Consider the following 18,364-nt stretch of genomic DNA (forward strand, 5'->3'; position numbering starts at 1 on the left):
AAGCTCCCAAAGGAAATTTGTCAGAAAGAGAAAATGCAAATAGACAGCACCTGATATCATGATTGAACCCATGTCACAGGAGCAAAGAAGCAGCAATATCCGTTGAGCTGCTATGTCACCTGACTACATTGAATAATAAGATAAATGAACAGAGTGAAGTAGAATAGCCATTTGTAACATTTGAAAGGCAGTCCACAGAGAGTTTGGCAACCGAGGCCTTGCATCATCTACTGTCTCAATATGGAAGTTGCTTCAGAATCACAAGAGCTACATTCTGATTCACTTCTTTTTAATTGACTCATCTCTTTTACATCCTTTCATTGGAAATATTTTCTCCTTCCCTTTCTGAATAAAGGAGTAATATTTACCATCTTCCATTCTAATGGATCCTTCCCCTGAATTTAAGGAAAATTAAAACCAAGGCTTCATATATTACACCAAGCACATTGGGATGGAGTCCATCTGGACCCAGGAACTTCCAAGCAATTTGCTCAGGATCACTAACCTGGTGAATGTAGTTTTGCTGAATTCCTCCAACTCTTCCAGTTCCCAATTTACAACTATTCAACTATATCTAAGATGCTATTTTCTATAAAACCAACGCTTACTTTGTAAATCCAGTTATTTTCAATTTCCATAGAAAGTCTTAACTGATTTTATATTTTGGCTAGTTTAATCTCATACCACTCCTTATTAACTTTTCTTTTTTTTTCTCCTTATTAACCTTTTAGATTGTGGGTCTGTTTCTTTTTCTAACCTGCTGCTTGCTTTGCAAAATTAAATAGTTTTGCTTCAACATTGATACTATCTTTAATGTTTTAGTCATGATAATCCTTTCCTTGGAAATTTTCTTTTTGTGAGAATGTATTTATTTTGTGAATTTGGAAAGATCCCTTTAAATGTTTGCGACTAGTTCTCGGTTGACTGACCCCTTAACCCAATTTACTACCTCACTTTAGTCAGCACCGTTGCCGTAGATACCCTTGATGAAGTTGAAGATGGAATTCTGAAGTCTCCAATCAGGTTTCCACCTCTTGTCATGGGATTGAAACCATCCCAAATTAAAGTCAATAAATAATAACTGCTATAGTTGGAATGATCATTCATATTCTTTTCTTACTCTATTCAGTTTCAATTATGTTCTCCTTCATTGACTTCTTTTCGTTGTTCTTCTCAATGGGGATGTGCTTGCTTAGTTCTATGTTTCCCAGCAATTCTATGCCAGTATCATATGACTCACATTGCTTTTCAGTGACCTATCTCTGGTTTTTTTCTTACGTCTCTCCAACACTCTCTCAAACTTTAGCTGCTCCAAAAAAAATCCTTCAGATTGCAGCCTCCTGTTATATTTATGCCTCTCTGAATCATATTATGTTGTCTTTTCCACATTAAGAGTAACATATAAATGCAAATTGTTGTGATCAGGTTTCACAGATCCTATTTACTGATAGCATTGCTGATTAATGGAGCACATCTATTGTCTTAATGTTAAACTGGAAGAATAATATGTTTCATGAAAAAGAAGGCTCAGCTGATCTGCAGTTGCACAACAACATTCACAGTGTTAATTATAAACAGATCCTCTATGACTTATTCCTGAATCATGTTCAGTTATTAAACTGTCTGTTACTGTCGTACAAGAGTGAAACCAAAGCCTGCAGTGTTTTGGTTTGTAATTTTAAACTATGACCAGTTCACATAATGGCCTGCATTTTATTCCCTAGCTAATGCTACTTGCTATGTTATGCTAACTCTGCTATGTCCTAACTCACTGCTACATTAACATCACTTCTGAAAGTCCAAGATACGTCTAAGAAAAATGTACTAAGAAAAGAACTTAGCCAGACAGATGCCTAGACTAAGCATGTCAAATGTTTTCTTTTCAACAGTTTAGTCCAATTAAACCAACCTACTATTCCAGTATTCTCAGTATAATGAGTTTTCATATCAGTACTTCAATATTTTCTTCAACCCAATCAACATTATCATGAGCTAACAGGTATTAGTTTTTTTTGCGACAGCTGTTTTGGAATTAACCCAAAAAGAAATTAAGGCTGCACCTCAACATTGCTGACAGTCAGAAACTGGATTGATTTCTATCTGCTTTTAACCCAAAGCTAGTGATGATGAGATCTATATACAGTATGTCTGTTCTGCAGCAAGATGGAGGCAAAATGGCCACACTAGAGAATCTTTACTTTTATTCGAATGATAGGCAGAGGCGGCACCACCTTTCAACTATGAATGTGTGGATTTCAGCAAAGGACTGAATAATAGACAATGCAGAATAACTAACTTTTCAGATACAATAACGCAATAATGTAAGTTCAGAAATAAAGGAAACTGACAGTGTCAATTTGTGCAAGAAAAAGAGCAAAATAAAGACCTTCAATAGTGGTGGTTGTTTTATAGTCAGCAGGGACTAGCTATTGACGTCAGCTGAGGAACTGATGTTGTCCCAGACCACATACTCATGCCCTCAGCTTCATGTAAAGAAGAAATGGCAAGATGGAACTGGCAGAGCAAATAGCCTACAAATATATTTCTGATCTACACTGCGATGTAAATATTTCCGTTGGCAGTAGGGTGAATTGAGATAACTTGTCACAAGGTGCTGTGCACTTGCATATTGATCAGTTCCCAGTGTATTTATATCCCAGCATATTTATATTGCTGGATAACTATCTCAGTGCAGTTTACTCTATTGTTCGTGAAGTGCTTGGTAGAAAAGATATTGAAAAGTGGTATTACACAGGAGAGTAAATGTTCTGGGAATAACATTAAAAAGAACATTAATCAAGTCATTCTTTGAAAGATTTGTGTACATGGGGATACAGTCTGAAACTGAATTGTTAGGGCAATTTTGAGACTTTTGATTCACACTTCTTAGCATCAGATTAATGCAAAAGAATATTGTCTTTCCAACACCATTCACACATAAATAATTCAGGCATCAATTGGACGCATGGAAATATGCCCTTCTGCCAGGATCACAAGAAATGGGCCTTCAAGTGAGAAAAAGTATGATTTTTTTTAGGTGACTCTTTTCTGGGAGACTGCACATGCCGGTCAGTCTGGCACTCAGGAACTCTTTCTTCCAAGATATGGTTAGACCAAATATTTGTCAAATCTGATTGTAGCAGAGTGATCAGATATTTTCCACACTACCATGCAAACAGGGAGCCTGAATTGGGTGGCTTCTCGCTTTCTCGAAAGGTGGAGGTGACTGAAGTTCCGTTATAATGACTTCAGCTTGTTTCTAATTTACTACACAGAGCGCAGGGAATCCGCCCCCTCAGCTTTTGAGAGAGCATCGCGCTGATTTCATGCCTATTTTAGGTTTCAATAAGACTCCATTACCATTCCTGAAATGGCAAACAAACATGGCATTAATTGATTTGACATAGATTGGGCTTGTGCTATAAATTCTGAATTCGTGCAATGTGAAACTTGTATTGACTTTATTTGCATTTGCTTTGCCCAATTTTTCTTGAACCATCATAGTGTCTTAGAACTCTACAGCTCAGAAACAGGCCCTTTGGCCCATCTAGTCTGTGCTGAACCATTAATCTGCCTAATCCCATCGACCTGCACCTGGACCATAGCCCTCCAAGTACCTGTCCAAACTTCACTTAAATGTTGAAAGTGAATCCACATCCACCACTTGTGCTGGCAGCTCATTCCACACTCACCACCCTCTGAATAAAGGAGTTCCCCCTCATGTTCTCCTTAAATGTTTTACCTTTCATCCTTTATCTACTTGTAGTCTCACCCAAGATCAGTGGAAAAAGACTGCTGGCATGTACACTATCTACAGTATATGTCTCATAATTTTGAATACAGGTCCTCTATCAAATCTCCCCTCAATCTCCTCAGTTCTCAGAAATAAAATTTTAAACCTATCAAACCTTTCCTTATAACTCAGGTCCTCAAGTCCTGGCAATATTCTTGTAAATTTTCTCTGCACTCTTTCAGTCTTATTCACATCTTTGCTATTGGTAGGTGACCAAAACTTCAAACAATACTCCAAATTAGGCCTCACCAACATCTTACACAATTTAACATAGCATCCCAATCCCTGTACTCAATACATTGATTTATGAAGGCCAATGTGCCAAAAGCTTTCTTTATGACCATATCTACCTGTAATATGACTTTCAAGGAATTATAGATGTATATTCCCAGATCCCTCTGTTCTACCACACTCCTCTGTACCCTACTGCTCACTGTCTAAGACCTACCCTTGTTGATCCTTCCAAAGTGCAACACCTCACACCTGTCTGCATGAAATTCAATCTGGCACTGTTCAGCCCATTTTTCCAGGTGGTCCAGATCCCGTTGCAAGCTTTGATAGTGTTCACTATCCACTACACTCCTAATCTTGGGGTCATCCATAAATTTGCTGATTCAGTTCAGCACATTATCATCCAGGTCGTTGATATTGATGATGAACAACAATGGACCCAGCATCGATCCCTGTACATGCCAGTAGTTAGAGGCCTCCGGTCAAAGAGACAACCATCTACCAGACACCTCTCATTGTGTCACAGAGGCAATGATTTCTCTGTATAGTGCTTAAAGCATTCTTTTTGAAAATGTGTCCACATTTCCTCACCACGTGCTGACAATTCTCAACATTGGAAGGGAGATGAGAAGTTAATCAGCATTTTCTGAAGGTAAACATCCTTTAGGAACACCGATGGGGATCAAACATATTAGGTTTGATCCAGATACTACTGTTCACAGTTGGTTAAGGCTTCATCGCTGGAAAATGACCTCATATTGCTCCTGGCAAGTAACCATAGCATTAATTGATTCAACATAGATTGGCCTTGCTCTATAAATTCTGAACTGGTGCAATGTCAAACTTGCACTGACTTTATTGAAAATGTATACGATAACATACACTTCAGGTTAATAATGAATGAATTTATTCACTGTCTACATTATAGATCACATCTATTCAGACATCTCTCTTGCATAAGAACAAAAGGGGGAAGAAAGGAACAGAAGTGGCCATTTGGCCCTTCAAGATTAAACCCTCATTCATCAAGTTCATGGGAGATCTTCTATCTAAATACAATTTGTATACATTCTCCCAACATCCTCTGATACATCTAGTATCCAGAAATCTATCAATCTCTGCTTTGAATGAACTCAATGGTTGAAGCTTCTAAGCCCTTTGGGGGTAGAGAACTCAAGAGATGCATCACTCTTTCTCCATACTTGCTTAAAGTAAAAATGAAACTAAGACACACATCTCTCGCGTTCCATGTTTTCTTTTCAATTAGTTTTATGTTTTGGAGTTACAAAACATAAAAACTTCTGCCCTCAATGGCCTTTTCTTTATTCCAGGACTGAAAGCTCTGGCTCTATCAGGAGAAAGATTCTTCCTGTATCTTGCGTTCCTGTATCCAGCCTGTGAGCCATTAAAAAAAAAGTAAATTTCAATGAGTTTTGGTCTCATCCTTCTAAACTTCAGAGTACACAGTGCTGGCATACTCAGCCTTTCCTCATGTGGCAAACCCACTGTTCATGGAACCAGTCAGGACAACATAGACATTGGTGGTGTCACTAAGAGTGAGGATGATAATCTTAGGCTGCAAAATGAAATTGATCAGTTAGCAAAATGGACAGAGCAATGGCAGATGTAATTTAGTCCTGATAAGTGTGGGTGATGCCCTTTGAGAGTTGGACATACACAGTGAATAACAGGATCTTAAGAAGTGATTAAGGAAAAGATGAACCTCTGTATATAAGACAATGAAGGTGAAAGATGACGTAAGGGATACATGCCTTCAGTAACCAGGGTACAGAACATAGATTATGGTAAAATTTAACGGAATATCAGTCAAGCCCCGGCTGGAGCACTACATACATAGTACAGAAAGGATATAAAATGCACAGGAGAGGATACAGTGGAGATTCATCAAAAAGTTGCCTAGGATGGAGCATTTCAATTATGAGGAGAGATTGGAAAGGCTGGGTTTGTTTCCCATAGATGAGAGGATGCTGAGGGGATACTTACCACAGGCATACAAAGTTATGAGGCGTATACCTAAGTAATAAGAAACTTCTCCCCGTAGCAGAGGTGTCAAAAACTGGAGGACACAGGTTTAAGGTAAGTTAAGGGGTAGAAAAGATTTGATTATTTTTCACCCAGAAACTCTTTGTAATCTGAAATGTATAGTCTAAGAGTGTGATGGAGCAGGTGCTTTGAATACACTTAAAATCCATCTACTGTAGGTAAGCACCGATTTACTGATAAGATAGCAAGATGATGTATTGATAAAGGAGATTAGTGTATATAATTACATGATAGTTAGCAGGGACATGATGGGTCAAAGCATTTGTGAGAATGCTTTTTTTATTCTACCAAAGATTTTTCAAGTTAATTTGCCTGAGTTGATCTAATGATTACTAATAAACATTAATTATAAAATTATTAAAGAACATAACAAAACATATTGGTGTTAATAGATTCAGACTTAAGTTCCAAACATGAGATCTCATCATGTTTGTATTCATTAGTTCTTTATATTAAAATAAAAAGCATTTATATGTGTTTTCCATTACAAATACTAATAAAAGATAAGCTTTGGGAAGACTTGAATGAGACTTTTAAAATAGTACGAGGGGATAAGTTTGATAAACAAATGAAATCAGATAAATTAGAAGGAGCTAGCCATCAGCTATTTAAGTAAAGTAAGCATTGAGGAAAGTTTCCCAAGGCTGATATAACAAGCTACCAGCCTGTACAATTGGTCTACATGCACAGCAAGCAACTATAAGTAAGCTGGAGGAAGCCTTGCCCACGTAAAATAAATATTGTGAGATCTGATATGTAGTTATTGTAGTTTACTGGAGTTTGTAGGATTTTCTTTGAATTATTTAGATAAAAATCTGCTCAATTTTAACTTCCTTAATTAACCTAGATGTGTTTTTTTTTGTATCAAATTTATTGGTAGCATTCTCACTGTTGATTCTGAATATTATGTATCCAAATTCCACACAGAAACAGAGTCCATAACCGAGGTTGGCACAAACAATATAACATTCTCCCAGTATTGCTGAGAAGCATCAATCTATGTCATCTGTTGCAACCTTGGAATGTATTATCAAACCCATGATCTTGTGATCCAAACAAAACAGTACTAATACTAAATTAAGGTGGTGCTTAAGACACTGAAATGTTTATCTTACGATGGCATGAATTGCGTGACAGAAATTCCACTTTTAATTAAATAAAAATGATTATTCAGTAAAATCAGGTAGTTTATAATAAACCAATTATTCCACACATTTTGTTATAGTTTGTAGATTGTCTATAATGACTTTCTTTCAGGTCTCCATCAGCAGAATCAATCATTGAGATATTTGGATCAGCCTGTACAACTCCATTCTCCAGGCCAGTGTGTGACATTGGACAGTCTTTTTTTCTGTATAAATATTCTTTGCATGTCAAAACTATGCTTCTAGACATTGAGCAGCATTGTACTTCTGCACTGATGATTAAAGTACTTTAACCAGCTTCCAACTCTTCCTTTGTGCTGTGTATTGTCCTATTACTTTTCCACTATGGATTCTGGACATATCTGAAACATATAATATTTCTTCACTGTCTTGCACAAAGCCATAGAGCAGTACAGCACGGAAAAAGCCCTTCGGCCCATATAGTCTGTGTCAAACTGTTATTCTGCCTAGTCTCATTGATCTGTACTTGGACTTTAGCCATCAATCTCTCATCCATATACTTAACCAAGTTTCTCTTAAATGCTGAAATTGAACCCGCATCCACCACTTCTGCTGGCAGCTCGTTCCACACTCGCACCACCCTCTGAATGAAGAAGTTGCCCCTCACGTTCCCCTGAAACATTTTAACTTTCACCCTTAACTCATGACCTCTAGTCAAGTCTCACATTTTATTGTGCCACCAAGTTTTCCATTTTCCTAAATCTTCAGTGCCATTGGAATATCTTTTTTGGTATGTTCTCCAATACATAAGAACCTTCCTGTTAAACCTGCCTTCAATCTTCTACTTTCACTAACGACGCTTCTTGTCAATTCTATTCTATGTGGTTCTAACTTTATTCCACAATCAAGTCTCTGATTTTAACTCTGGTCTATTTCTTATCATATCCTGCATATTCTCTGTTCCTTATTAAAATATTTGTAACAATCATTTATCAAGGTTCATGACACGTCGGTGATAATAAACCTGATTCTGCTTTTGATTCATTTTTAAATAGCCGCACTGAAGTAATCGAATGCTCCCATTCACTTGTGTATTTAAGCTGTTGTTCTTTACCTGAGATCATTACTTCTCTTTTTACTATTTCACCCTTTTTAACTACTTTTCTCACTGCATTTACTAGTTACATCTTTTTTATTATCTTCCTCATTTCAGCTCTACACTCTTGATACTATGGCTTCTCAAATCCCTATTCCAACCCTTTGATACCATTCATCTTCATCATGGCAGGCTTGTCTAAGTGAGAACCATTCCACGTGATTCCCTCTTGGATGAGTGTACCATTTTCCACTATACTGCTTGTATCTTCCATAACATAGAATATACAATGGCATGTAAAGGGTTGGGCAACCCTGATCAAAATTTCTGTTACTGTGAATAGCTAAGCGAGTAAAAGATGAACTGATTTCCAAAAGGAATAAAGTTAAAGATGATACATTTCTTTAATATTTTAAGCAAGATTACTTTTTTATTTTCATCTTTTACAGTTTCAAAATAACAAAAAAGGAAAAGGGCCTGAAGCGAAAGTTTGGGCACCCTGCATGGTCAGTACTTCCCACTTTGGCAAGAACCACAGCTTGTAAACGCTTTCTGTAGCCAGCTAAGAGTCTGTCAATTCTTGTTTGGGGGATTTTCGCCCATTCTTCCTTGCAAAAGGTTTCTAGTTCTGTGAGATTCTTGGGCCATCTTGCATGCACTGCTCTTTTGAGGTCTATCCACAGATTCTCAATGATGTTTAGGTCAGGGGACGGTGAGGGCCATGGCAAAACCTCTTGAGGTAGTCCCCTGTGGACTTTGAGGTGCGTTTAGGATCATTATCCTGTTGTAGAAGCCATCCTCTTTTCATCTTCGGCTTTTTTACAGACGGTGTGAAGTTTGCTTCCAAAATTTGCTGGTATTGAATTGAATTCATTCTACCCTCTACCAGTGAAATCTTCCCCATGCCACTGGCTGCAACATAAGCCCAAAGCATGATCGATCCACCCTCGTGCTTAACAGTTGGAGAGGGGTTCTTTTCATGAAATTCTGCACCCTTTTTTCTCCAAACATACCTTTGCTCATTGCGGCCAAAAAGTTCTATTCAAAAGGTTCAAAGGAACATCTAAACAAGCCTGATGCATTTTGGAAACAAGTCCTGTGGACTAATAAAGTTAAAATGGAACTTTTTGGCACTTTTTATCTTGTTCTATCCCTCTTGCCTTATATTTAAAATCATTGTTCACCACCATCCATTATAACACAACGGAAATACCTCAGCCTTTATACCAAGCAACCTTTCATTGTTATTGTTTTAGCCATCAATCTACCAATGTTTCATCTCTTAACAAGAAAATGTGATCAATTGGATGGTAAAATGACTCCCAATCTTGTAAGCGGTATCATAAGCTGTGAGATGGGCTGAAGGGCCTGTTCCTGTATTGTACTGCTCTATGACAGTATGACTGATGGAAATGTGGGAAAATGGGGTGAAATTTTATATTTTGTTGGATTGATTCCAAACTCAAAGCCATGCTTTAAGATGGTGACCAAAAAGGCAACTAATTCTGGAGATCAGGTCTTTCAGACAATTTGGTGCCAGGTGGCTGCAGCCAATGCACATAACTATTTCCTGAGTGAATCAAATTAGTGAGTATTTACATCTGTGATGCTGCAAATCTGAAAAAGAGATTAAGTCTGTTAATGCACTTTGTACTTCTGGATACAGCTGGTTCCATGTCTTTTGAGCTGGCTTGGCAGGCTCTAGTCTGCCCTCAGCATGGACAGACATGTTCAAAGAGCATCCTATTTCCATTAATTGCTTAATTTCCCAACAACTTTAATAACCAGATAGACCATTGAAAAGAGCTGAGATCTGTTCATTTTGGATCACCCTCGGTTGTTGGGCTTGGAGCATGCCTCTGGAGAGGAACAGGGTGTAATCTTCCAGCTTCTGCTGCCTGAAATATTAAAATGAAACAATCTGATCTGGAAAAGAATCTTCTTTTATGATGAACCCATACATGTGATGAGAATCTGAAGACTTTGGTAATAAATTATCAATCAATTGGCATTACTACAGCCAGTGAACATTATAGATGTGAAGGAAAGCAGAGCTTGCATCATACGCTGGGGCACTCTCTCCAGTTACCTGATGAGGTAACCGAGCCTTTGGCCAGGGGTGGATGGTTGTCGGGGGGGGGGCGGTGCCCAACCTTCATAGGGTACTTCAACCCTTAACCTCTACACTCTCCACTAAGTGGGCCAGCAGTGGTGGCCAAGTCACTTTTCATCTGCTCCTGATTTCCAGCTCATACTCCTCTCGCCTGTCCATATTCAGCCAGAGGCTCTTTCTGCTCCCTCCTCCATCCTGCGAGCTGCTTGGTTCTTGCTCTTTTCATCAAGGCCCAGCGCAGACAGCAATATCCATAGTGACCTTGCTGGGAACCCTCTACAGCCGATCTCCACGGGGAATAGTCATATCTGCCATCTTTTGTCCCGGCACTCCTGGACTAAGGACTGGTACTTCAGGGCTTTCCTCTTGTGAGCCTCCTCACATCCTTTCTCCCATGGTACTGTGAGCTCTTGTCTTCAGTGGACCACAGTACGATGGCTGGTTGAAGTGTGGTCTGCACCACCTCTGGGAACTGAAGCTTCCTCCCCACATCAGTCCTCATCTCCCATGATTTGGCAGTTTGCAGCAGATTGGAATTGGGCCTCTTTGATGTTACTGGTGTGACGCTCTCCTTGATGAAAGTAACTGCCCTGTATGCCAATCTACCAGTTGGTCTCTTTTTACGCCTCTCCCGCTCCAATGTGTCAGCAAGGGACAGCAGGATCTTGTTGTGGTGCTTCCTAAACCATCCTTGCATTAAAGCTGTTTTGCATCCTGTCAGTATGTATGCCAGTGAATCCGGCTGACCACAATGCCTGCAGTTAGGGTCCTCTCTCAGCCCCCATGAGGGGAAACACACGTTGATGACATACAAGATCAAAGTTCAAAGTAAATTTTATTATCATCACCACCTTTGATTTGGCTTACAAGAGTGGTGTCATCAGCAAACTTGAATATGGCATTGGAATTTTGCTGAATTCAAGATTAGAATAGCCACTCCTCAAGTATTTAAGCATTGAATGAGTGATTAGACAGTGACACGAGATTGACAAAATGGATTTGTGATTGTTGATCCATCTTCGTCACAGTGTCATTTGAAAATTATATTAAAAATTAATTCTTATTCTGGTATGCTAAACCTGTTCGGGTGTGGATTTTGGGTGTTTCCTACATAACATACACAAAGTGGACACTTTATTAGGCTACCTGCTTGCTAACGCAAATATCTAATCAGCCAATTTTGTGGCAACAACTCAAAGCATAAAAACTTGCAGACATGGTCAAGAGGTTCGGTTATTGTTCAGACCAAACATCAGAATGGGGATGAAATGTGATCTAAGTGACTTTGACCATGGAGAGTATATTCCAATGATGGAGAAAGTGAAGTTGAGTGAAGTTATCCCCCTTTGATGCAAGAGCCTAATACTTGAGGGATAGTAACTGTTCCTGAACTTGGTGGTGCGAGCCCTGAGGCTCTTGTACCTTCTTCCTGATGGCAGCAAATGAGAAGAAAGCATGTCCTGGGAGGCGGCAGTCCCTGATTACAAACGCTCCTTTCATGCAACAGCTTTTCATAAAGATGTGCTAAATGGTGGGGAGGGCTTTACCCGTGATGGACTGGGCCATATCCACTACCTTTTGCAGGATTTTCCATTCAAGGGCATTGGTATTTCCATACCAGGCTGTGATGCAGCCAGTCAATATACTCTTCACTACACATTTATAGAAGTTTGTCAAAGACTTAGAAGCCATGCCAAATCATCACAAACTCCTAAAGAAGTAGAGGTGCTGCAATGCTTTCTTCATAATTGCACCTACATGCTGGGCCCAGGACAGGTCCTCTGAAATATTAACACCTTGGAATTTAAGGTTGCTAACCCTCTCCTCCTCTGATCCTCCGATGAGGACTGGCTCATGGACCTCTGGTTTCCTTCTCCAAAGTCTATAATCAGCTCCATGGTCTTGCTGACATTGAGTTAGAGGTTGTTGTTATTATGCCACTCAGCCAGATTTTCAATCTCCTTCTTAAATGCTGATTTAGCTTTAATTTAGCTTACAAGAGTGGTGTCATCAGCAAACTTGAATATGGCAGTGGAGCTGTGCTGAATTCAAGGTTTTGAATAGTCCCTCCTCAAGTATTGCAGCATTTTACTGATGAAATGCATACATAATCTGAAGAATAGTGATGAGATAGTGACGCAAATTCTGAAAATCACCAGAGTTCGACAAAATGGATTTGTGATTATTGACTTGTTTTCGTGACAATCCCAATTGATAATTACATTAAGATTTATTTCTTATTCTGGTCTGTTAAACCTGTTTAGGTGTTCCCTATATAACATACACTATGTGGACACATTGTTAGGCTAGCTGCTTGCTAACGCAAATACCAAATCAGCCAATTATGTGGCAGCAACTCAAAGCATAAAACTTGCAGACATGGTCAAGAGGTTCAGTTATCATTCAGACCAAACATCAGAATGGGGATGAAATGTGATCTAAGTGACTTTGACCATGGACTGATCACTGGTGCCCGGGGGGGGGGGGGTGGTTTGGTGTCTCAGAAGCTGCTAACTTCCTGGGATTTTCACATACCACAATCTCTAGAGTTCAGAATCAGAATCAGGTTTATTATCACAAGCAAGAGGAAATCTGCAAATGCTGGAAATTCAAGCAACACACACAAAAAACACAAAAAGTGCTGATGAACGCAGCAGGCCAGGCAGCATCTATAGGAAAAGGTACAGTCGACATTTGGGGCAGAGACCCTTCGTCAGGACTACCTGAAAGAAGAGATAGTAAGAGATTTGAAAGTGGGAGGGGGAGGGGGAGATCCGAAATGACAGGAGAAGACATAAGTGGGAGGGATGGAGCCAAGAGCTGGACAGTTGATTGGCAAAAAGGATATGAGAGGATCATGGGACAGGTGGCCCGGGGAGAAAGGGGGGGGGGAACCCAGAGGATGGGCAAGTTCTGGACGAATATGTCTTGTTAATGAGAGAGGTCAGAGAAGATTGGCCTGAAGGGTGTGAGCAGAATATCATCTCTGAATGCACAGTTCATGGAACTTTGAGATGGGTGGGCTACAACAGCAGGAGATCACAAACATACACTCAGTGGCCACTTTATTAGGTACAGGAGATACCTAATAAAGTGGCCTCTGGGTGTATGTTACAAATATATAGGAAAAACCTGTCACACATTCAAAGCACAATCTTTTGCTAAATTAATTCATATTATGACCAAAAAATCCATTAAAAGAAGGCAGTACATCAGCATTAAAATGGGTAAACCATAGTTCAAGAAACCAGTCCAGCACTCGTTTTACAGGTTAGTCGTACAGAATCAGATTTAGCTGAAGAAGTACTAATCTCTTAATGCCCGTGGGTGACAGACGTGCTTCAGTGGATCCAGCCTATGGCTGCATACAGAAGTTTACCTTCATAATGAAACTCGCATTTACTTACATTGGTGATAAGAATGAGGCTCGGAAATTGGGATTTTAAAGTGTAGAGGCATTGGTGCAACCGCTCGACTGCGGAGAAGGGGCATTTGCAGTTGGAATGTAGTTGTAGACATTTGGCAGATACAACTGATATTTGTTTTCTGCGCTCCGCATTCTGCCTAATTGCTCTCGCGAATGACGATCTGTCAGGAAATACCTCGATTTTCTTCTTCCTGAAATTGGTAGAAATAAATTAATACTTATTTTAAACGGGGCAGACTGTCAGAAATGATCAACAGAGAGTGAAATAGCAAAGATTATGCTGAAACCCCACATAATTTCTGCATACGTAAAATCACTTCAGTCGTTTACTACAATCTGTCAAACCGGACGAAAAAAGTGTAGGCAACGGCCTTCCCAAGTATTAATTCTGTATTGTTTGGGAAATCGCCAGTTCAAAGAAGCTCCACTTTTGCGAGTTCCACATACAGCAGTTACAACAGAGTAATATCTCGCCATGTCTAATATAAGTCATGGTAAGATATTTTAAAAAAACACAAATTTAATCATTACTTTAGTTTGCTATTACAGTTCATTGCATTACTATTGGTTAATAGGTACTGATGTGAAGGTTTTGCCAAATCAAGTCCAACACCCTACAGATTAACAGTACTGTGCAATTTATTACGGAGATTTTTTTTTGAGGTAGTACTGAAAAGCCGAAAGGAGGGGAATGTCATCATGCTGCAACAACAGACCAGCAGCCGCGCACACTTTTCATGAATGGTTCTGCATAGTGGATTATACACGGGAGGATGGTAGGCGCCGACGTCAGCAAGAACCGCGCGGTTCGCTGGCTCCCGGCGCGCACACAGTCGCGCGGGTGGGGGGGAGGACGGCTCAGCGCTGGCTCTCCACACGCGCGCGGTGCGGCGCGCCCCTCCCCCTGCCCCCGAGACACAGCAGCTCGTCAATGCCGCCCGTCTGTCCGTCCGTTGGCTGCTCCTCACTTGACGAGGCTGAGGAGTGGGTGGGCGGGAGACAGACAGAGCGAACCAAGGAGACCGAGTCCATCGGCGGAATGAGAGGAGCACACCGATAAAAAAAACCCACCCCACCCGCCGTTGTTGTCCGAACTGGGGACAAAGAGAGCGCGCTGCAGAGAAAGAGAGAAAGGAGACGGCGAGGAAGCGGGAGTAAGGTAGGGAGCGGCTGGGAGACGAAGCGGGATACCCGCCGGCGGAGGTTTCGGCTACTCGGAGATTGGGGGGGGGGGGGTGATAAAACGGTCGCAGGCTGGAAGGTTGAGTAAAGTTTGTGCTAACCTTCCAAGAGCCAGTTCCCCCACCGCTCCTGGAAAACTTGTCGCTACACTCGTGAGGTGCGAGGGGTGGGCTCCTTCCCCGCGGCCGGAGTTGCGCCCGCTCTGTTGTCCGTTACTGTGGTAACACCCTAACACCCCTGCCCGGGCCAGCGGCTGGCTTCCCATCCCAACCCGTACATCGGATGTGGGTTGTCCGGGAGCGTCGCTTCCCAGATCGGGATGCTTATTCCCGGAGGAAGCGTGCGACCGGCCAAATTTAAGTTGACCGACGTGACCTGTAACAAAAAAAAACCCAAGGGGGTTTCACTTGGGTCAAGGTAGTACTTTTTTAAAGGCCCCCATCTTTTCACTCCCGGGTTGTTGACGAACTCTGCAATTGTCCCATGGATTCGCACCGCATACTTTAAAAAAAAGTTTTTTAGTTGGAACGCTAGTCTTTAAATGAGCCTTAATTACATTTATTGAAGTAGTAAAGTTTCTCGAATCGGCAACAACTTACTGTTCATAATTATCTGCATGTATTCACACCCACCATCCACTAAATTCCAAAACTGCAAATCAGATTCAAATGCATATACTTAAAACAAATTTATCTTTAATGTCGGGACATGCAATTTGAATTTCGTAGCGTTTCCTTCTATTGATACTGGAATTGACTGGGTATCTGCACTCGAATCTAACTGTATTTTTGGAATTTAGGTGATGATGGGCGTGAATATTTAGGGCATTTGAAATTTCTGTTGCTATTTTAGTTGGAGCATTATTCCATTTGTTCCGAGGGGTTAATGCACCACTAAAGTTGAGAAAGGAATTGCAGAAGAGTGTTGTGTCTACGCCCATTGTCCTCTGGCACAGTTTAAAGGCATAATTTCCACAGTTGTTCCCCAACCTGCTGAGTTCCTCTGGCATTTTTTGTTCACACCGTAATTTGAAGGCGATTGTGCATTTTTTAATCCAGTTATATCAGTACAAAAAATACACGTTTAAACATATCCAAACTTGAAATGCAGATTTTTTTTGCTGGTATAGGTCTGATATAGATTACTATTGGGAGTTAATGGAAAACTGGGAAGCCAAACAACAAGAGATTGTTGTTTTTACGTGTGACACCTGCACCATAGGTGGGTTAGTAATACATTTGTAACCGCTGTGTACCATGCATTTCCCATTTGTTTTCTGCCAGCTTGTTTATTCAGTTAAGTTTACTGGGTGCAGTTGTGGTATTTAGCAGGACTCCACCTTTTGGAACATATTACTTTATTAAAAAAAACATTTTTTTCCTTTGTTAAATGATGGCAAACAAAATTACCCGAGTTTTGGGGTGTGGTAATTAAGACAGATGACTAAAGTTTACTGAAATAATTTATTATTTATTCAAGAAAGAATACCAGAATTTGGAGACATATAGAACATAGAAATCCACAGCACATTACAGGCCCTTCGGCCCACAGTGTTGTGCCAACCATGTAACCTACTCTAGAATATGCCTAGAATTTCCCTACCGCACAGCCCTCTATTTTTCTAAGCTTCTTGTACCTCTCTCAAGAGTGTCTTAAAAGATCCTATTATATTCGCATCTACCACCATTGCTGGCAGTGCATTCTACACATCCACCACTCTCAGTGCGAAAAACTTAGCTCTGACATCCCCCCCCCCCCCCCGTACCTACTTCCAAGCACCTTAAAACAATGCCCTCTCATGTTAGCCATTTCAGCACTGGGGGAAAAAGCCTCTAGCTATCCACGTGATCAGTGCCTCTCATCATCTTATACACCTCTATCATATCAGGTGAAAAGACCATCATAATTTTGAATGTTCAGTAAGACTGGGCAGGTAGCTTATAGGCTGGAGGAGATGGGAAGGATTTGAAGATTGCAATGAGAAATTTTAAATGGAGCTGTTCCTTGACTAGGAACCATTGAAAACCATCAAATACAGGTGGTGGGTGAATAGAGCTGGATGAGAATTAGAGCAGTTTTTATTGTCAAAAAATGATATGAATAAATTTGCTTAAGAGTCCATATGAGAATATTAGGACAGATGATCAAACATTTGCTAAAATGGTGTTTTCCTTTAGTATTGTTTGGAGAAGGAATTACAGAAATTAAGGCCACAACAGATGAAGAACAGATGTCGTAAATATAGGGAGGGTATTGGAGTTTAGAAAAAATATATATTCGTGGGTGTTTCTGCAACAGATAAATTGAGGAAGATGCATTCAGCTGATTGTGGAATTGTAACTAGGCATTGTTCATGAAGATTACCTTGAATTTTAAAACTATATTGGGTCATAAGCGGTTTAGTTTGGCCCCTGCTAGTAAGAGGACTAGGGAAGTCGAGGACTAGGGAACAGTATTTTTCCTTGGTAGACTTCAACAAAAAAAACTATTAGTGTCTTAGATTTGGGTTTTATCTACATTGATGCATAAGCTAGCACTTTCTGGGTAGGACCATATGGCAGCTTATAAATGAGTAATGGGTATAGTGAGAAAAGATAGATCCTAGGGGTACAGCAGAGCCACAATGCAGAAGCAGACAGCGACTATTACAGGTCTCTCTGCACCCATGGGCAAGAAAAAACATCAAATTAACCTGCTAGTCACAATTAAAAATTCTGTGGATGTCAATGCTTTTGTCTTCTAGCACTATTGGTATCTGTAGCATTGGTCAGTTTGCTGTCCACAGAATGTTCAGCATTGCCTCCAACTCATTATCATCAACAGTAGGATAAATACATTCTTACATATCTTACTCAGGTCTGGTGATCGTCAGTTATCTGCATGTTATTGTTGCCCTGTGTGAGCAGCAAAGGATTTCATTTTATCACTAGAAATGCCTGCAGTAAATTCTCTCAAAGCCTTTCTTCATCTGTTATTCTCGTTTGGGGGTGAGGCTGGAGGGAAGAATAGCTTTTTAGTACTTGCTGCTGCAGTGGCTTAAGAACAGTTTTATATCACCTGTAGAGACAAGTGAAATCAAGGCAAAGTAAGCTGTATACATTACCAGAATGGATTGACCTTTGAACACACTGAAGAAATTTTAAAGTTGGCATTCACATTCTCTTGAGCAAGATACTCCATTTTACAATATAACCTATTCAATGTTTCCTGTGAATGGAATCTGATGCTTTCTGCATAACACTATCCTGTCTAAGACTAATTCTACATGGTAGTGAACTGGATGGTAAAGCTGAGGTAAAACAAGAAATTAAAATAACAGAGGATTAGCTGTTGAGCAAGAAAAGTGCGCCTT

At 40.2% G+C, this 18,364-nt stretch overlaps 1 protein-coding gene across 8 annotated transcripts in view; it reads left to right on the top strand.

Annotated features, from left to right (window-relative positions):
• The first annotated feature begins 14,592 nt into the window (after positions 1 to 14,592).
• The window catches only part of rhobtb1 (Rho related BTB domain containing 1), an 82,758-nt gene continuing 78,986 nt past the window's right edge, over positions 14,593 to 18,364 (top strand). For 5 of the 8 annotated variants that reach the window (XM_063071564.1, XM_063071565.1, XM_063071563.1 and 2 more), the window contains exon 1: positions 14,595 to 14,989. The gene's annotated coding sequence lies outside the window, so the exon portion shown is untranslated. Of the gene's footprint in view, positions 14,990 to 18,364 lie in introns of all 8 variants that reach the window. The other 3 variants (XM_063071568.1, XM_063071569.1, XM_063071562.1) reach the window with 3 other exon arrangements.

The sequence above is a fragment of the Mobula hypostoma genome, chromosome 19, assembly GCF_963921235.1.
Source record: "Mobula hypostoma chromosome 19, sMobHyp1.1, whole genome shotgun sequence".
Classification (NCBI taxonomy): domain Eukaryota; kingdom Metazoa; phylum Chordata; class Chondrichthyes; order Myliobatiformes; family Myliobatidae; genus Mobula; species Mobula hypostoma.